At 53.0% G+C, this 21,209-nt stretch overlaps 1 protein-coding gene across 3 annotated transcripts in view; it reads right to left on the reverse strand.

Annotated features, from left to right (window-relative positions):
* Positions 1 to 20,637, reverse strand: part of CHST15 (carbohydrate sulfotransferase 15) — an 80,710-nt gene extending 60,073 nt beyond the window's left edge. For 2 of the 3 annotated variants that reach the window (XM_068961245.1, XM_068961247.1), the window contains exon 1: positions 20,515 to 20,637. The gene's annotated coding sequence lies outside the window, so the exon portion shown is untranslated. Of the gene's footprint in view, positions 1 to 19,371; positions 19,429 to 20,514 lie in introns of those variants that run through there. The other variant, XM_068961246.1, reaches the window with a different exon arrangement.
* Between the last annotated feature and the right edge of the window lie 572 nt (positions 20,638 to 21,209).

Here is a 21,209-nt window from a genome sequence, read left to right on the forward strand (position 1 = left end):
TCCCATCTGGTGCCCAGGGGACAAGAAGCCCACCACATTTTGAACCCTAAGGAAAGAGGCCCCAGGTCCTGGCACGTCACTCAAGGTCACCATGACCACCCCTGTCACTGTCCCAACATCACAGACTGCCCATCCAGGAGGCCTGCTAGGCCATCCCTCCCTCCTCTCTGGGCTCAGAGCTTCCTGTGCCTTACTCTTCTCCCAGCTTCCTCCATCACTCCCTGGAACTCTCTGACACCTCCATGGACCCTTGGCCATGCTTGCTCAGTGTACCAATGGGCACATGCACGCAACACCCCTGCCCTTCATCTCCCTTAGGGCACTCATCACTGCTGAAATAAGTCACTTGACTCAGCGTTTGTGTCTCGTCCACCCACTAGAAAGCGAGCTCCATGCAGGCAGGAACCAGGCATGTCTTAGCCACCACCAGCTCCCTGGTAGCCAGTTGTCTATTTCCGTGTCTGTGTCAATCTGTGAGTTAAGGCTCAGAATGGGGACACCAAGACATTTCCAACACCTGGCTGTCGGTCAGTGTCATTTCTTCCTCTCCCTGACATCTTCTGTAGAAAGAGTGGTGTGCAGCCATGGGGCAAGTCCTAGAACCAAATCTCAGCCCAGCCATGGCCAGCTGGTTGACCCTGGGCAAGTTGCCCAAGCTTCTCTGAGCTTTATCAGCTTCTCTATAAACAAGGATCAGGTTATCTACCTCTCAGGGCTGGAAGGGAGACTGACTTACGTTAAGCACTGACCAGTCTTTACAGTGTCCTTCCATTTGAGGTCATCGTCCAAGAAAGCCAGCTCACAGCCCAAAACAGGGATCTGGACCCCGATTCATTCATTCGTCAGCAGGTTCCATGCAGTGTGGCTGGGCGAGGCATGGACACAGTGGGTGGACCCCACAGATGAGATCCCGGCCACTTCAGTGTTGGTGAGGTTTTGCAGAGGTAAGAGGGATTTGTGAGGTTCTGCACATTCACATTCATCTTTTCGGGTTTCTCTCTCTCTCTCTTTTTTGGTTTACACATCAAGATTTTTTTTCCCCAATAGTTTTAAAACCCAACCTTATTATTTAAGGTATCCAAATGTCCCACACCAGCTAATAAAAATATTGTGGGCTTTTCTTCCGGTTATTTCTCTTCTCAAAGTAAAAACAATGACTGCGGATGTCTTCACAAGGAAAATGAATAAAACCAGCTTTTGTTTGCAGACCAAGGTGCGATAACGTGTCATTTCCTGAGTGAGTTAAGTCCTGGCTGAGCACAGCCTTGAATGGGAGGATGTGATTCCGGACACCCAGGTACTGCAGACTGTCTTGGGCTCAGCAAGGGTAGATGTGGCCTCCAGAACCACTCCGATTGCCGAGCAGCTCTTTCTCCCCAGCCAGGACAGGAATTAAAGACGGCTTCTTTCTTGGAGTGTCGCAGCCCCATTCAAACCCAGAGGCTTGTGACAATGAAAGGCGAGCATGGCGCTCTGGCTCCCTTTGAGCTCACACCCCTGCTGACCTCTGTACAAACTGAGAACAAAAGACGGGGGAATCCACAGTAGCTCCCCGCATCCCCCCTCCCCCCGCCCCCGCCGCCCGGAGACACGGCTCTAAAGAGCTGTCCTTAGGGATTCTGAGTGGAGCAAGCCCCAGCCTCCTCCCCGAGTAGAAAATAACTTTAATCCTCATTCAAGATCTCCAGTTCCAATGTAAACCCGGCAAGTCCCAGCTCTCCTCCGCTGGAACCTCCCCTCCCTTTGGCAGCCAGCCCGGGGATGCTACCTTCCGCTTCTCCACTGGCTTCTAAGAGGAAACAGGCGCCCACTGAGCCCATACAAGCCCCAGCTCAACACGCTGGAGAGAGCAAAGGCTTCACACAAAGAAGGGGGCTTTTCCAAGCCCAGCAGCCACTGGCTCCTGAGGAGAGATGCTTCGGCCGCCGGGGTCCGCTTCCTCGCCCAGATGCGCCGTCCACCCCCTCCCATCTCCACAGCTTCACTCCAGGGCTGGGAAATGACGAGGCTGACCTATGGTGGCCTTGGAATCCTGGACTCTCTCCAGGGGTCTTCCACTCAGCTGGCAGGGCAGAGCCCAAGCTGGGGACAACCAGAGATGAAAGTCCAGAGGGATGGGGCTGGTTCTCTAAGGACCAAGGCCCCAGGGCTGCAAAGAGAAACACACATAAACCATGCGAGATGTCCAGAAATGCTTTGAATTCTTCTCCAAGTTGAGCTGCAGACAGTAGGAGTTTTGGTCTTCATGCCGTCCATTCTGAAGAGCCCAAAGGTGGATTTTTCCAGATTTCTGATGCACAGATTCTGAGAAAGCCACATGTAATCCCACTAGCAGACAGGGGCAATCCCTCTGTGTCCCAGTTGATCTCAGCAAGTCTCTCCTCAACATGAAGGGGGTCAGGAACCCCGCCAGAGCCCGCAGAGCAAACCAAGGTGATGCGGCCGCAGCCCGGCCCTCCTGGTGCTCACAAGCTATGGTGCACACAAGCTGCTGTAGGTCAAGGTGGTCTAGGGTGGGCATGACACAGGCTGTCTCATGCCAGCTCCTTGGGCCACAACCTGTGCAGTCACACGGGGCCTGGTGCCCAGAGGGGCACTTGGTTAATGCTCTGCTCTCCCTGGTTTGAAAAACTGAAAGTCGCTCAGTCATGTCAGACTCTTTGTGACCCCATGGACTATACAGACCATGGAATTCTCCAGGCCAGAATACTGGAGTGGGTAGCCTTTCTTTTCTCCAGGGGATCTTCCCAACCCAGAGGTTTAACCCAAGTCTCCTGCATTGCAGGCGGATTCTTTACCAGCTGAGCACAAGGGAAGCCCAGTTTGAAGTTCTTAATAATTTTTTCATAAAGTGTTAGTTGCTCAGTCATGTCCAACTCTTTGTGACCCCATGGATTTATAGCCTGCTAGGCTCCTCTGTCCATGGAATTCTCCAGGCAAGAATACTGGAGTGGGTAGCCATTCCCTTCTCCAGGGGATCTTCCCGACCAGGGATTGAACCTAGGTCTCCTGTGTTGCAGGCAGATCCTTTAGGGGCTTGCATTTTTATGTTGTACTAAGGTCTACAAATTATAGCGCCAGTTCTGGAGTTAATGAAAGAGTAATACAACAGGGAAAGAAATCACATCCAAAGAGCTTCTCTGATTCCTGGTACATGTAACAGCTAAGACTCTGCAACCCCACGGACTGTAACCTGCCAGACTCCTCTGACCATGGAATTCTCCAGGCAAGAATACTGGAGTGGGTTTGCATTCCCATCTCCAGGGGATCTTCCCAACCCAGGGATCGAACCCAGGTCTCCCACATTGCAGGTGAATTCTTTACCGGCTGAACCACCAGGGAAGTCCAAAGTATTAAATGTCAATACAAATGGATACTTAGAAAATGGCAAGATGCCCAGGGTTTAATCCCATCGTTGGTTTCAGCAGGGACCTTTCCAGGATCACTGCAGACTTAGTACCTTCCATTCTATGCCAGGAGTTTCCACAAGCCCGTTTATCATAGCTCTGATTCATCGCAGTATCTACTCTAATGCAGCTCGGCCTGATGATTTAAAAAATATGGGGACCTTTAATTTATCAAGCTAATGTGATTACACGGCCATCCCACAGTCTAGCTATCTCACAGGCACTCCTATGAAATTTATGATCGGAAGCTTACACACTTCCAGCCCCTTTAAATAGGAAAATCTTTACCATAGTTGAGGGATGAACTCATTCCACAATCTGGGAAAAAAGAAAAAAAAATCAAGCCCTTCCACAAGTGCCTTGCTCTGTTAGTTTTTGCCACTCGTCCCCAGACAGCGAGGTTTAAACACCATTTACCAACAAGCTTAATTTTAACCTGCCTTTACAGAGGATGCCAAATCAATTACGTATCAGCTGATAACGTCTGCGCATCTCGTGCTGGCGGCTTCTGGTAACTCATGCTGCCCGTGAGGCTGACCAGGAGCAGCTTCACACAGCATCTTCTGGTTATTACAAGCATCACTCTGACCCAGAGCTGAAAGTAGGGGCTTCAGACATATCAGGCTGCGTGGGGATGTTGCATCTTGAAGAAATCAGTCTGTGTGCAGTGTAATTAAAACACACCAGAGCAAGGGACTTCCCTGGCAGTCCAGTGGTTAGGACTCTGTGCTTCCACCGCAAAGGGCTTAGGCTCGATCCCTGGTTGGGGAACTGAGATCCTGCATGCCATGCAGTGCGATGAAAAACAATAAAAAATAAAATGCACTGGAGCATAATTCAATTGGAATGGAGGTTCCCCATCAAACCACATGAGGCTGCAGAAATCTTCCCAACCTGAAAATGACCTACAAGGCACAGGGTAGAAATTTCCTTCAGATCTTTGGAGTGTTTCCTCCTCGACTGGTATACCTGTTTTCACCATTCAAAGATGGAAGGGACATAACATCTTCTCAGTCAAGTCCCTCGTGTTGCAGATGAGGAAAGAGGCTCAAAGAAATCAGGTAAGCAGCCTGAGGACACAGAGCAGTCAGTGAGAACACGAACTAGAAGTGTAGAGGCCTGAAAAAGTGAGGGCAGCCCCACAAGGTAAGTCAGCGACCTCTGAAGTCAGACTGCCTGGGTTCAAGTCCCAACTTTTATCATTCATAAGTTACCAAAATTTGGGTAGGGTGACCCTCTCTAGCCTCAGTTTTCACACCTGTAAAATGGGGGTGTTAATCATGTCTGTCACAAGGTTGCTGAGAGTAAATGGAATAATGCAAAACCTAGCACATACTAAGTACCCAAATGTAGGTCACTATCATCAGAACTCAAGTTTCTCAGTTCCCTGTCCTGGGTTCTATTTCACCAAAGTGAAGTGAAAGTTGCTCAGTAATGTCTGACTCTTTGCAACCCCATGGACTAGACAGTCCATGGAAATCTCCAGGCCAGAATACTGGAGTGGGTAGCATTTCCCTTATCCAGGAGATCTTCCCAACCCAGGGATCAAACCCAGGTCCTTCACATTGCAGGCGGATTCTTTACCAGCTGAGCCACAAGGGAAGCCCAAGAATACTGGAGTGGATAGCCTATCCCTTCTCTAGCAGATCTTCCTGACCCAGGGATTGAACCCAGGTCCCCCACATTGCAGGTGGATTCTTTACCAACTGTGCTATCAGTGAAGCCCATGTCACCAAACTGCTGCTGCTGGTGCTGCAAAGTCGCTTCAGTCCTGTCCAACTCTGTGCAACCCCATAGACGGCAGCCCATCAGGCTCTGCCGTCCCTGGGATTCTCCAGACAAGAACACTGGAGTGGGTTACCATTTCCTTCTCCAATGCATGAAAGTGAAAAGTGAAAGTGAAGTTGCTCAGTTGTGTCCGACTCTTCGCGACCCCATGGACTGCAGCCTACCAGGCTCCTCCGTCCATGGGATTTTCCAGGCAAGAGTACTGGAGTGGGGTGCCATTGCCTTCTCCATTTTACCAAACTATTTTCTATATCTTATAGGTTCCTTGTCTCTGAGAATCTCTCAGATCTAGAGAAGAAGGCTGTGTGCATACCCGGGGAGGAGGCACCTACAAAGCTCCAGGTGGGCACAGGCATGAAACGCATAAACCATGGGTCTTCCAGAATTTGTTAATCTGATAAAAACTAATTTAATTGATGGCCAATTGGGAGGGATCCAAAAACAATCTAAAAGATAAATGACAACACTGAAGTTCATGAAATTCTAAGGTGCTTCCAAAGTGCTGGGGCTCCCTAGGTTTAATGAAATTAAATGGCAGCCAGACAAGGTCTGTAGCATAGTGATGGAATTGTACCTGAGTCAGTTTCCTGGTTTTGATAATGTTCTATGGTTATGTAAGATGTTATCATTGTGGGAAGCTGGTTGAAGAGTACACAGAACTCTGTGCTATTTTTGCAACTTCTTATGAGTCTAAAATTACTTCAAATTAAAAAACTAAAATAAAATTATGGGCAGAATCCAGGAGTGCCAAAAGATTAAGGGGACTCCTGGCAAGCTGTCAACATATCAAGAGATCAGGGCCAGGTGTGGGGAGCCGTGGTTGGGGGGAGAACCTCCCCATGAGGGCACGGAGGAAGTCAAGTCCTGAGGGACAGGTAGGACTTGGTCAAGGTCGGGGGAAGAAAGCAAGGCTCAAGGCAGGGGCCGCACCAGCTGGGGAGACTGCTATGCCCTGGTCCCTCTCCAAAGGGTGCCCTCTCCCTGAACCAGGCTGTCTGGAGTCAACCCCAAACTCAAGTGAACAGCCACATGCTCATCTTTGGGATTTCACGGACTATTTCAGTCTTGTTTTCACGAGTGTGGTTTCGGCTGCCCACCCAAGACTTCTCCCATCAAGCATGTGCTTACATAAAAATAACGTCTGCTCACAAGCTCACAGAAAGGATGGGGGTTTTGCTTCTCACTAGCCCTACCTTTCGAAACCACAGCAGCTGCAGGCCAGCCCAGCATGGGACAAGGGTTCTTCACCCAGAGATGAGAGACAGTGAGAAAGCGAAGCTGTAAAGAAGCTTCCCCCAATGGGCTTCCCTGGTGACTCAAATGGTAAAGAATCTGCCTGCAAAGTGGGAGGCTCATGTTCGATCCCTGAGTCGGAAAGATCCGCTGGAGAAGGGAATGGCTACCCACTCCAGGTCCTGCCTGGAAAATCCCACAGACAGAAGATCCTGGTGAGCTACAGTCCGTGGGGCTGTGAAGAGTCAGACAGGACTGAACGACTAAAACGTTCAAAGGGAAATGAAAGAGCACCTGATCCAACCGGAGTGTGCTATAGACCAAGCTCCCTGCCCTGCTCTCCCAGACCGGCCCAATCCCATCCCATCAACTGATGCCCTCCTGGGATCTTGGCACTGGCTGTTCCCTCTGCCTGGGATGCCCTTTCTGAGCTATAGACCGTGGTGCCTTCTTGTCGTTCAAGAATCAGCTTAAACGTCACCTTTCTGGAAAGGCCTTCTCCAATCACCCAGTCACCCCCTAACATGTAGCACTTATTATTGTCTGTTCTCTGATATTTATGAACCTGTCTATGAGATGGACCCTGTTTGTCAAGTCACTGCTAGAGTCTCAGCTCTTAGCGCTGGGCACACAGTAGGTCCTCCATCACGGGATGGTGACTCATAAAGGGGGGGCAGAGCCTGAGTCAGAAGAGTTGAAGATGAAGGGTCAGGCTCCCAAATGGTTTTCCTGAGCCAAGCTGCAGGATCAAGGGGCGATTCAGCGTATTTTTGCCTTTCCTCCTTTCAGCCACTTGTCCATCCAGCCAACCGTTCTTTCCCATGGCCTGCGTCCTGGGGATATAACCTTGAATAAGACACACCTCCTATCCTAAAGGGACAAATAACCTTCTGATGGCAGAGACGGAACGGAGGTAATTCCTGCAGCGACATGCTAAAGGCCAAAGGTGACTCCTGGGCCTCTAGCTGGGCCCCTAGCTGGGCCCCTAGCTGGGCCCCTGTGGAGATGAGGGCCATTCACGCAGAAAAGAAAACCAGAGCTAAAATCCCACGGAAGCTGCAGTGATGGAACATGTATGCTAGCTACATCCAGGGAATCCAATAAAAAAAAACCCAAAGAAAGTCACAGTCAAGGACAGACGGAGGATAAAAGAGGCTCGCTCCTGAGATCTCTGCAGATTACCGGCCCCCATCTTTGCCACAGAAGAACTGGAAATCCTTCTCAGAAGAACAGCTGTGATCACTACTACGTTCCATCTTAAAGAGCTTAACGCTCGCACCCACGTACAAACACGAGCACCCACGTGCACACACGAGCGCACACACGAGCATACACATACACAGACACCTGGGGCCCACTCCTGAAGAGCTCACGCAGAACTGGAATATGTGTTTTCTTTTAAAAAGCCCCATAGGGCTTTAGATTTAGAACCTGCATTTAGAACCAACAAGCTTCCAGCAAAGTTCCCTCTGAATGTAGTTATAGAGGTGCATTGCGGTGTCAACATGAAGAGCATGAAATGGATCCAGGAGGATCTCAACAGGTGAGCCTTCCTAAGCGCCGAGAACATTCCAGTCACAATACAAAAGCTAGCCTGGGGACTCGGCTCAAGACCCGGGAATGCACCCCCAGCCACTGCAGCACCCCTGCATGGGAGAGCTGCCGGCTAGCCCTGTGCGTTTCCTTCCTTGTTGTGGCCCAGCCTCTTTAAAAATCAACTTCATAATGTACCCTGGAGTCACAAGCACAGCCCCGTGTTTATGGGCTCAGCCAGATCAGATAAAATTTCATTCTCTGAATTGGTTCCTAATTTAATTACTCCCCGGATAAGCGCTGGCCTCCCACTGCTGCAGGGAAAGAACTCAGGAGGCACTGGCGCCACAAGCCACGAGCTGCAGCTCTCGTTTGGCAGCTGGTGGAGGATGAGCTGTTGCGGGGCCTCTGCAGGTCAGAGGGTGTTAGGACAGCGGGCGAGGGCCAGGTGGTCACCGTCTGTCCGCCCAACCAGCCTGAGTTTACCATCCCCAGCCAATCAAGAGGATGACCTGCCGCTTAGTAAAAGGGCTCAGGGAGAATGCTGAGGGTAACTGAATCGACTCTGAAAACCCAGATTCAATCCTGACTCTGTGTGGCCTCTCTGTGCCTCAGTTTCTCCATCTGCAAAATGGGGCAGAACTATGTTCCCCTGAAGGCCTTTGCAAGCTCTAACATTCAGACAAGTCAGGGGAAATCAGAACCTCATCTGAGAATCAGTCCTCCTTTAGGGCCAGGAGAAGAGCATATAAAAAAGTAAATGAATTATGGAAAACAAGTAAAGATAGCTCAAAAAATTTAATTCTAGAAATGGAAACATGTCCACACAAAGACTCGTAAATGAATGTTTATAGCAGCATTATCCCTAAGAGCCAAAAAGTGGTACCACTCTATCAACAGATGAATGGATAAATGTAGCCTGTTCATACAGTGGGATATCATGTGGCCATATGAAGGAATGAAGTACTGATATAAGCCACCATATAGATGAACCATGAAACATGATGTTAAGCGAAAGAAACCAGATACACAAAAAACCATATCCTATGTGATTCCATTCATCTTAGGTCCAGAATAAAGAAATGAACAGAAATAAAGTAGATTCTTGGTTGCTTAGGGTGGGGGAGGTGAATAGGGAGATAGGGGGCTAACAGCTAATGGTTTCCTTTTAATATGAGGACTTGCTCTAAAAGAAAACATGGTTCTGGTTGCACACATCTGTGAATCTACTAAAAACTACTGAACTGTATGGTTTAAATGGCGAATTTTATGTCATGTGAATTACATCTCATTAAAGCTGTTTTATAAAAAGGATAGGTTGAATAGACAAAAAAAATCTGTTGCATGATTTTGAAAAATAAATCAAATGAGAACATTGTAAAGTAAATATATATAACATAAATACACACACACACATACACACACACACTCTCCCTAAACAGTTCCACGGCTTCATAACTGATCCAAAGATACATAAACCACACACACACAAAAACTGCTGACTTGAAAGTGGGCAGGCTTGCATTTTTTTATTGATTTATTTCAGTTTTAACAGCCAAAAGCAAATTTATTTTCTACCATTGAAATGGCAACTGAGGTTTCATCTACTCTTTAATACATCATTTTTATTCTCAGAACCAAATTGTGAACAATGCGAAAGCTGCGTGGATTCTCAACAGCCAACCAGTAAGCAAAGGATTTTTTTGCTATTTCCAATGAAGAGGCCACATTTGCTAAGCTCCCTCTTCCCTTTTGTGTATCTTTCTAATTTCTCACAGAAACTGCTACGGAACAAGTATAAATAGCTTTCAAAGTTAGGGCGACACAGATGTCAGGCTGATCCCAATTCCATCATTCTGAGTGTTCTTTCATCCTCTCATTTAGCGCTCCTGACAACTTTCTTCAGCAAATTCAACATGTCCTAAAAGCAGCTATTTCCTCTGACTTTCAAAACAGCGCGGGTGGATTACTGGTCTGATATGGGGTTGGCTGGGGCCTTCCTGGAACTATTCCCATGACCGAGAACTGTGGGAGAATAAGGGAAGGTCACAACATGTGGGTCCGGCTACAGCTGACCACAGAAAGGGCAACTGTGAGTGTCCCCCAGTTAAGAACATCCAGGTAAGCAGGAAGATGGTCCTCTCTAAGGCCTCACCATTTCTAAGCCCAGAGGGTATTTCTTTCAGATAATACTGACGGGTCAAAGTAAGAGGCAACCAGCAGAAGTTGAGTGCTTAACCCTGGATGGTGCACGGGGCATGGTTAGGTTGATGACTTGGCTCGCCACGCCCCTCCCCTCAGATCAACACCCTGTTTTACTTCCTCCCCTGAGTGGGGCTTGGCATCCTGGGACCCCAAGCAGAGAGATGCTTGAAGGTCCTACAGCCAGGACACCAGGCCCCGTACGAGACCGAGAAGGATTCCTGCCATTTCAGCTGAGTCCTGGTCCTAAAGCAACAGCACACAGGGGGAGAGATGGAGCTGACCCCACCCCACAGAACGGCCCTGGGCGGTCTGGGATGCCAGGCAAAGGAGGTGCTGGTACCAGAAAACCAGAGGCCAGAGCAGGGGGACCCCCCGTCCTGCCAAGATCCCCCTGAATCCCCACTCAGTTGTCCTTCATCACCTTGTGATGATAGGGGGGTTTCCAGGTGGGGGACAGCCTGGATTCAGAGCTCACTTATAGACCAGGTCAGCCCGCTCCCACCGACCAGACGACCCTCTGTATTTGTTGAGAAACTGGAGAAAGGCTTTCCAGCGAGGGCTGCCCCCTCGAGAATAACCCTGCTCCCTCCAACACAGACACACACACACACACACAATGCCAGGAACAGAGGCCCCGGCCCAGCCTGACTGTAGCCACCAGTCTCTCATTCCAAAGAAGAGGGCAGAGAGTGAATAGGTGCTGACATCCTGTCTCCAGCAAACATCTGACAAGTCTGCGCTGTTCATCATGGAAAATTAAAAAGCTAAACGGCCCCAAGAATCTGCCGGAGGATGACATCCGATGGAGGCCCTCAACCTTGAACCTGAAACGAGACCACAGAAAGAGAACCACCGATCCTGAATTCTTCCCCACATCTTCTTAAAGCAACAGTGATTCTGAAATCGAGTGTCTGGTTACGCGACTCAGAGACGAGCCAGCTGCAGCTGACTCCCACCTGGATGTCCAGGAAACTGAAGGCAGGGAAGCCGGCTGGTCCCACGGAACCTGGGCCAAAACTTCACCCTGCCCAGGGTGGCTGCAACTTAACAGATGGCATGATCACAAGTGTCTACTGGGAAACCCCACTGACTGGCCCAGTTCCCCGGGGCCACCCGCTTTCTTGTAATCCTGGAGATCCCTGATGTGCACAAAGCAAATGCAGCTCTGCGTGTGTGCATTTGGAAGGCTCTTTATATAAACAGGTTCACGAATCAGAGGGAACAATCCTCTGTAGACCAATAGTCTGATTTTCAGTTTGGAAATTATGGTCTCTATAAATACACTCCAGGACATACTTTATATTTTTAATGCAAATATTTACATTCCAAACAAAGGAGCATGGAACTTAATGACAAGCAATTTATACCGGCTATAAGAAACACTAACAGCTCCCACATTTCTTGCCTGAGTTAATGGCTCCTGCTTCTATTCCTGAGATACAAATTTCCATAGTATTTTTCCCCAAGACTCTCAAGCCACACAAAAAAACTGTGGTTACTACCTTTTAATAGCCCAAAACCTAATGTCAGGAAAGCCCAGTTTAGTACATTAGGCTCTTGACTCCTTCTGAAATTTACTGATAAGCACTAACTCTCCTGCACCATGCTACCAGATTGGGGTAACTTTTCCATCTTCTTTGGGTGTACATTCAGAGGCCCACATGAAATCCATCACAGCCCTTTCTCCAGGACAAGCTGGTTCTTGATGTGTTAATTCAACAAACGACAGTCTCTCGCGACTGACCGGACCCCCAGACAGCCTCTCACCCTTGAGAGGCTCACCAGGCCCGGGTGAGTGGACCACACCCAGGAATACTAGAAAGATCATGGTAAAAAGGAGGATGGGGTCAAGGTCAAGTTCAGTAGAGGATCCCTGCAGATACTCAGAGGAGAACGGTAACATTTGGATGGAAGGATGTGGAAAGATGGTTAATCATTACTCACAAAACTTCCAGAAGACAATGATGAGATGGGGGCAGGCGGCTGGACGAAGGTTCAGGGGGAAATCAAGAGCAGGGGACCAAGAGGAGGCAGAAAAGTCTCACACTCAGGCTACCAGGTGGTCAGTCTACCAGTGGTTCTGCCCCTCCTTGTAAATTACCCTTGTGTTACAGTTAGAATGCAGCCTTGAGGTCAAAGGCTGATCATTCCCTCAGTCTGACTCATCACTGCCATGCTCTGCAGATAGCAACACAGTTGACAGGCTTACCTCCTAACCTCGATGACCTTAGCGACTGCATATCTAATGCTGTCCTTATCAACTCTGCACCTAACAGGTGCCACGTGTGAGACCCCTCCATGGGTCAGGCCCTGGGCTCAGCACTGATCATTTGCTCTGGGTGGGTGGAGGGGTCAGGGGAGGTGGGGGGCCCGGGGGGACTCCAAATGTTTCCTTCCTCCTGGAGACAGTGCTGCCTGTGTACCACGACTGTGTCTCCACCTGGTGAGGTCCACACCATCCCAGCAGCGTGCAAGGAAGAGCCTGGCCTCGTCTCTTCCCACACAGAGTCAGCACTGCCCCTGCTGGCTGCCCTGGGTTGGAGGGGGTGGGCAGTGGTGGCTGCCCCGGAAGAGGCTGCCGCAGCGGAACAGACTGCCGCTTTCCCACTGGCCTGCAACTCAGGGGAGGTCAGTGGGCCTCACTGCCCGCTTCTCACTTCAGGTATGCGATGCCCACATGCCCACTGGTTCAATCACATTCTCCAAGATCCACTTCAGTTGGGACCAAATACTGCATTTCTGTCTTTATGCATCTTTCTCCTCCCCTCTCTCCACTGGTTCAGAACTTGGCCAGGAAAGAGGGGTTTAATTTGGGGGGCTCCCTTGAACCCTAATTTGTACTGTGAAAAGAAAGTGAAAGTCACTCAGTCGTGTCCCACTCTTTGGGACCCCATAGAGCAGTCAGTCTCCAGGCCAGAATATGGGAGTGGGTAGCCTTTCCCTTCTGCAGGGGATCTTCCCAACCCAGGAATCAAACCCAGGTCTCCCACACTGCAGATGGATTCTTTACCAGCTGAGCCACTAGGGAAACCCAAGAATACTGGAGTGGGTAGCCTATCCCTTCTCCAGTGGATCTTCCCGACCCAGGAATCGAACCGGGGTCTCCCACAATGCGGGCAAATTCTTTACCGATTGAGCTATCAGGGAAGCCCGTTTGTACTACTGGTACCCAAACTACGCTACAAAAACAAGATAGAGATTATCAACCCCACTTTACAGATAAGGAAACTGAGGACCAAGCAGATGTAACCACTGGCCCAGGGTCACAATAATGGAACAAAGAAACACAGGAGAGACTCAAGCCCAGGTCCACATGGTGTCCAGGCTCACCCCACCACCTAGGCTGCCTCTCCAAGGGGATAAGGGATTCAACACTCGGGTTAAATGCACATCCGTGTGGTGGGCACCAAACCTTTGGTGGATTGGAAAATGAAGGTGCTGGTCAAACTTGCCTCATTCAGCCCATATCAGCTAACACATGTCACAAAGCGGAGACACAGCAGTCCAGACCCCTTTCAACAAGGAGTGAGACAATAACACAGCTTTACAGGCCTCTCAGACTCGGAAACGCACCTTCCAACCTCACAGCAAATGCGCTATGGGCCCCCGGCCCCCTCAGGGCAAGCAGAGCAGGTCAGAACTTCCCCGAGATCCAGGGCTACCCTGGGAGGAAGGGACCCGCCATCAATCGAGGCCTCTCCCACTCTGAGGTCACACCAATATCTTCTCAATCACAGGGAGCAAAAAGGGTCAGCAGGCACATATTCCATTTCAGGAGAAGATGTAAATCCACCAGGTTCTTGCCTGTCATAGGGAAAAATAAGGGCACCTGCCCAGGTGGTGAAGGACAGGGAAGCCTGGCATGCTACAGTCCATGGGGTCGAAAAGAGTGGGACACTGAGCATCTGAACAGCAAGGTGGCGCTAGTGAGTAAAGAACCAGCCTGCCAACGCAGGAGACGTAAGAGACATGGGTTCAATCCCTGGGTCAGGAAGATCTGCTGGAGGAGGGCATGGCAACCCACTCCAGTACTCTTGCCTGGAGAACCCCTTGGACAGAGGAGCCTGGTGGGCTACAGTCAATGGGGTCACAAAGAATCAGACACCACTGAGGTGACTGAGCACAGTACAGCCCTGTAATCTACTTATGTGCCCGTGTTGGGGTATTTTCCAGGCACCTGGATGACGAGGCGGCCTGTCTCAATATTTTTATCACAAGCACAGTTCTGGAAAGCATCCAGGTTTCCATTATAATGACACTCTCTGCTTTTGAGGATCTGCCAGCCTTTCTTGCTTCAGAGACCTGGAAGGCCTGGACCTGGACAAATTCTAGAAATGTAGCATGGGTGTCAGGACGAGCCTGCCCGGGCAAGAAGGCCCCCGCACACCCACTCAGAACTCTCTGAAGCTTGGAGTGGGGCTCAGGAATGCAACATTCGAAAGCTGGCCTCCCCAGCACATCCCCTGATCTGCCCCCGGCTTAATCACCACTACACAGAGGCACAGCCAAACCAACCGGCTGCCTGTCCACGGCGTCCGCTGGAAGCATCTCAGAGGGCGGCTGTGGATGTAGCCCTCTCTTTGCCGGGAGAGATGAAGCAATCAGCCTGACTAGAGGCCAAGGCGTCCTGGGGTGTCAGAGAAGCTCTCTGAGGTAGAATATGCTAGGAGTCATGCTCCCCTCCTCCACCAGGAAACATACACAGCTACATTTAAAAAAAAAAAAAAAAAAACACTGGGCAAGCAATTTCAGGGAGCTCAGAGACATTCTCCCATCCCCAGTAATGAGCTCTAGAGCTGATGTATATTAAGCACTTACTGTATGCTAGGCACCACTCCAAGCAGGTATTAAGTGTTCTGTGCAGGACTTCCCTGGTGGTTCAGACGGTAAAGAATCCACCTGCAATGCAGGAGACTCAGGAGACCCGGGTCAATCCCTGGGTGGGGAAGATCCCCTGGGGAAGGGAATGGCAACCCACTCCAGATTCTCGCCCGGAGAATCTCTTGGACAGGGGAGCCCGGCGGGCTACAGTCCATGGGGTCACAAAGAGCGGGACACAACAGCGAATAACACCTGGCTCAGCTCTCAGGCCAGGGGTGAAGTGGCCTCAGGCCACTCCAGTCTCAGAGCCGCGCTAACCTAGCAACTGCTGCACCCTGGGCAGTGTTACGTGATCTGACTCATGCCAAGTTCTGCCTGGCCCACTGCTCTAAGCTCTGCCTCGTGGCCCCCACGCACCTGGCCCTGGGCTTGCACCTGGAGGAAGACATAAATGCCGCATATGGCTGACGCTGATGAAACAGGCTGCTCGCGTTTCCTCCACATCCCTTTCGAAATCAACAGAGACCGAGAACCTGCTTTCCTCTGCCACACCCCCACCCCACTTGCTGATTCATCACCGCCTTCCCCTTCGAGAGCCATGGCTGCTTTCCCCACCCCGACCCTGTGTCTCTCCTGCCTCCACTGCCATTCTGTGATCCGACCTCCTGCACATCCGGAGGGCTGAATGATTAGGCCCTGTGGTCTCCAACCGCCTCCCCACCCTCTGATTGAGACAAAGGGAGACCTGTCTGACCAGGCTGGCACAGGGCAAGCTGGGAACCGGTAGGGACCCAGCAAAGGACGGCTGTTAGGACCAAATGTCTTCCTCCCCAAAGCCCGTACTTAAAAATATTCTGTATTGGCCCGAATGAACACAGACCCTTTACTTTTCTTCCTAGATGTGGACACTGGATACACACACTAGATAACAGCCACCGCTGCGCTTCATTTCACGCCATGAAGACCCAGGTCTACACATTTTAATCATCCCGTCCTAGCACTTCGTTTTAACGGAGGAGCCTCTCAGGAAGGAAATCAGACCTCAGCACCTGAGAACAATAAAGAAACACCCTGTGCAAGTCAAAACAGTCCCCCAATACGTCGTCCGCTAAGTGAGAAGACAGGCTCTGAATCCGCAGCAAAGCAGCGCAGTTAGGGCGGAAGTCAGCCACCGTCCCCTGAGGAGCCCCACTTTCCTCACCAGCTGATGACTGAGAGCACCACTTCTACATCACGTGCCGCTCAAGAGATGCCTGGTGACGGAATGCTCACACGACGACGCTCCCAGGCCAGCTACGTTTCTAAATAGTTTCTGCTTTTATTCATAGATCAAGGAAACTCGTCTCTCATACAAACAGGTTCCAAACAGTGCCTCTGTAATCCTGGAACTGCTGACGCCTGGGGACCAGGACAGGGTCTGGATCTGGGGGGCAGGAAGCAAAAGCTGCCCAGCACAGGGGGTATCCACTCATCTGGGAGATTCCAAGAGGCTCCAGCCTGGCAGGGTGGGATGTAAGAGCCAGCCCAGTAGCCGGAGCATTGGAGACCTGGGCTGATGTTTCACTTCTGGGCTCCGTGACTTGAGACTCACTGCTCCGCGCCTCAACTCCCACATCGGTAAGAAAAGACTCCCAGGCCACCCACCCCTCACTGGCCTTTTTCCTGGCCTTACTCTCCCAGTTGTTAATGCAGCTCACTGCTCAACTATCTACCCGGCACAGAAATTTTTGCCTGCTCCCTTCCTAGAAGAGCAGGAACTCTGTCTTCTCCCTGTATCAATGTATACTGTTCAATAATGAAATGATATGAAAAGTTTTATGCAGAGTGCCTCTTTCCATATGGCAAGTGAAGGTGTTAGTCCCTCAGTCGTGTCTAACTCTTTGTGACCCCGTGGTCTGAAGTCCACCAAGCTCCTCTGTCCATGGAATTCTCCACACAAGAATACTGGCATGGGTTGCCATTTCCTTCTCCAAGGGATCTTCCTGACCCATGGATCAAACCCAGGTCTCCTTCATTGCAGGCAAATTCTTTACCAACTGAGACAGGTGTTCATTAGACAGCTATTGAATGGATGCATGACACACAGCACACGAAGGCTGGCACTTGGCCACAGGCACAGAGGGCGTCCGTCATTCTAGTCCCTTGGCCCGGGGCTGTGGTCTCCATATCCTTATCACGTGTCACACTTCTCTGATGGTGGGACACCCTTTCCAATACGCAAACTCAGGACCAGATGTCAAGCTTCAGACTTCTTGGCAGAGCGCCCACTCCCAACCGTCTCCTTTCCCTGTAGAATTTGAGCCCACACTTAAATGTTCAAGCTTGAGAATTCCCTTGAAAATTAACAAGACTTGTCAAGTCAATTTTTCTCCCAGCTAGGTAGAGCTGAGTCAAAGCTTCCCTCTTGGGTAGGGCATGTGATCACCTGCTCAGGGCAGCCCCGGAGTCTCCCCAGCTCTCCCCATCCCCTGGAGCTAGCAGGGATTCACCTGGATGCCAGTGCACCCGGCAACCTCCAGCCAGGACCTAGGTGGCCTTGGACACCCACAGTCTAATCACAGCCCAGCTCTAACCTGAAGCACCCACCAGCACAGGTTCCAAGAGCCTGGGGTTCCTGTGGACCAGATGGTTAACTTGGGGCTTCTCTTCTGCGCCTTCTCCAGATACCAAATAAGCAAAGTCCACTTCCCAACCTCGCCCAAACTTTCCTGCAAACACTGCCTCTTCCACACACTGGGATTAATCTTCTCTTCTTCAGGCCAGTGGAAAAACCAAACACCTCCCTTCTCCTGGCCACAGGCAACAGCAACAGAAATGAAGGAAAGTGCAGACACAGAGACCTCACAGCAGCCGCTGTGACAGGGCTGGGACCTCTGGCCATCTGATCGTCAAAGAAAGCAAGGCAGGCAGGGGATCCACTCTGCACAAATCAGCCTCTCCATCCTGCCTCCAAACACAAGGTCCTGGATGAATTAACCCTGCTCGCTGCAGTCATCCAAACACCTGAGAAAGAACACAAAAACACTGCTGAATTTCCTTCCAAGGGCCAGGGAGCTGGACCTGGAAGGGGGAGAAGAGCCCCCTGCAGCTCCACTTCTGACTCACTTGTGCAGCTATGCACCAAGAGAGCCTGGCAAGCTGCTTCACCTGCTGGCTCAGTTCCCCACCCCCCACCCCCCACCAGCAGGAGGCAGGACATTCTCCTGCCAATCTTTCAGGAGTGTTAGAGAGAAAAACCTATTTGATTAAACCTATTTGAAAAACCTATCTGATTAAAAACTACCCAGCAGCAGCAGTTAAAAGGCATTTTATTCCCATGCTATTTTAAACAAAATCATGTATGATTTGTATGCTAAGACATCCGGATTCAACATACTGTTGGTAAAATTAACAAGAACCATGTTCTGGAAGGGGGGGGGGGGGCTCCTGATTTTGCACCACTGGGGCAAGGGGAGTAGGAAAGTTGGGCGTGGAAAATGCTGTGTGTTGAGGAGGGCAGTTCTAGAGGAACTTGGGGCAAATCTCCAGGCCTCAGTTTCCCCCCGGGTGCCTCAGGAGGTGCGCCCCGGACTGCCCTTCTGCTCCGTCACCTGGTGGGTGTCCTTCTAGAACCGCAGCTGATAAGAATTGGGGCCCTGCAAACCCCTCGGCTCAGCCTCACAAGACAGCGCGCCACATCCCTTCGCGGGGCGTCCTGGGGCTTCCTTGAGATATAACTTCATTCCCCCAAACTCCGTGCCATCAGCTCACCCAACGTGAATGCAGCAAGGGCCTCGGGGAATGGGAAAACGGGGCCGGAGGCGGGGAAGCTGGGCTCAGCCCCAGGCTTTATTGCCTCTTTCTCGAACCTCCCTACTCCAGGCGCGGACGTCCAGCTGCCAACAGCCAGCCCCCGAACCTCAGCCTTCAGTCTGTACCCGCCGCTCCAGCCCCCGCGGGCCGACCCCGGCTGGAGGGCGGACGGGCAACGTGGGGCCAGGACCGCGACGGGGCGGTCAAGCAGCCGCGCCCAGGACCCTGGCGGCTCTGAATCCTAAACACACACGCACACACACGCGCGCACGCCGGCCAATCCGTTCGCCCGGAGGAGTCGGAAGGCGCTTCCACAGCGCTTCATTCATTCTCCCAAAGGCGAGGTTCGCTTCTCCCGGGCGCCTCCATCCTGCGATCTTAGGAGGACTCCAAGGGGGCCACCTGCGCCACGACCCGTCCCCCATCAGCCCACGGCCGCCGAGTCCTCTCCACCCGCACCTATAACCCAACAGACTCGCGCTCCATCCCGATCGGCGGCGTCGCCCCCTCGCCGGGGCTGATGCCACCCCGGCTCCCCGCAGCTCCGCCGCCCCGCAGCCCCCGCCGCCCCGCCGCGCCGCTCGGTTCAGACCTGCAGCGTTCGGCTCGCCGCGCCCAGGCCGGCTGGGGACGCCGCCGCCGCCGCCGCCGCCGCCGCCGGGAAGCCTCGGCTCCTCCCAAGTCACACCGCCTCCGGAGCTGCGGCGGGGCGCTGGGAGGGGACAGGGGGCGGAGGGCCCGGAGGAAGAAGGCGGGGAGCAAAAGTTCAGGCCGCTCCGGGCCTCGCCGCGCCCCCGTCTCCTCCCAGGCCCGCCCACGAGGTCCCCCTCCCGGAACCCGGTCCCACGGGCTTCCGCGCCTGGGATCCCCCACCCCACGCCTCGCCGCCCGGAGCGGCTGCGGAATTGGAGCCAGGGCAGGAAGGTGGCCCCGAACCCGAGTCGGGGAGAGAGTGGCTGATAGCAAACACACCAACGTGCCCCGGGCCGCACCTGGAAACTTCCCCGAAGTGCGACGGGGAGCGGAGCGCGTGGCTGGGGAATCCCCACCCCCACCTTCACCCCACGCGCGCTCCTAGGGAGAAAGCACCGATCCGTCGGTCAGTCGGTCCTCCGCCTGCAGAGCGCGCCCCCCGCACCCCCATTCCGACTCCTGGGGCCGTTCTCCTGGACAGCCGGCCTGTGCGTGCCCAGAGGCAGCTGTTCGCAGCGCCACCACCCCTTCGCCGAGTCCCCGGTCCCCGAGCTCCGATCGCATTCTCCCTAGCGGGAGAGGGGGGCGTGCGAGCCCTTGGCGCCGCCGCCGCCGCCTCCGAGCAGCCCTTCCCGCGGGGTCCCCGGCGCGCGGGGCGCCCAGAGCGCGGCCGGGATCAGCGGCGAGGGGACGCCCTCCGCTGGAGACCGCGATTGCCTCGGTGAGGCTGGGCCGAGGGTCGCGGGGCCCAAACCTGCCTCGGCTCTGCGCGCGCTCGCAAGTTCATTGTCTGCCTGGGCCGTCGTCGCCTCCGCCGCCGCCTCCGCCGCCGCCGCCGCCGCCGCCGCCGCCGCCACCGCGCGGGGAGCGCCGCGGGGAGTGAGGCTGCGCGCAGCCTCCTCCGGCCCGGACTCCCTACGCCCAGCCCGGGCCGACCCCGGCGCTGCCCGGCCGGAACGCGGAGGGGCGCCGGAGCTCGGGGCCAGACACCCACCCGCCGCCTGTGGCCGCCCCCGCGCCGCGCCTGGCACCCAACTTGTACCTGAGAAGCGGGAGTCCAGCCTGGGGGCGGCGGGGGCAGCCCAGCCTCTGCGGCTCCGGCTCCGCGGGAGCGCGCCTAGCCCCGCGCCCGGAGCCCGGCATGCGGGGCGCGTCAACCTGACTCCCAGAGCACAGGGAGGAAAAGTTTTGGGAGTGACGTGCGGATGGCGAATAAAACAACCGAAGAGAACCCGCCCCCCCGCCCCCCCCCCTCCCCGCCGCCCCATGTCGCGCGGACACACATCAGCTTGGGTCTGGAATGTGAGACCAAGGCGTGCGCGCCGAGCGGTGGGTTTGGTTCCCGCCCCCTCCCGTTCCAAGTCAACACGAAATGTGAGCTGCGGTGATTCCGAATAGAAAGCAAACCGAAACCCCTCAAGTCTGCCAGTGACACCCTGCCAGAGACTTTTTTTTTTTTAACGAACTTGGTGGTCTGGAGCAGCCCGTGCATTGATATTCAAGGCCACGGCGCTGGTGGGTTCTGCGCCCTCTGTTGTATTTTTGCATCTGGAGACCGCTCTCCCGGGCTCTTCGGCCCAGCCTGCTTGATTTCATGGAGAAGGAAGGTTCAGCGGGACCCCGAGCCCGGCCGCAGTGGCCCCGGGCGCGGCTGCTCCAGGAAACCACCGGGCTGCCCGAGGTCAAGGAAGTGGCGCACCCGTGGTCGACCTGGAGACTCTCCACCGAAGATAAACC

The sequence above is a fragment of the Capricornis sumatraensis genome, chromosome 23, assembly GCF_032405125.1.
Source record: "Capricornis sumatraensis isolate serow.1 chromosome 23, serow.2, whole genome shotgun sequence".
Lineage (NCBI taxonomy): Eukaryota > Metazoa > Chordata > Mammalia > Artiodactyla > Bovidae > Capricornis > Capricornis sumatraensis.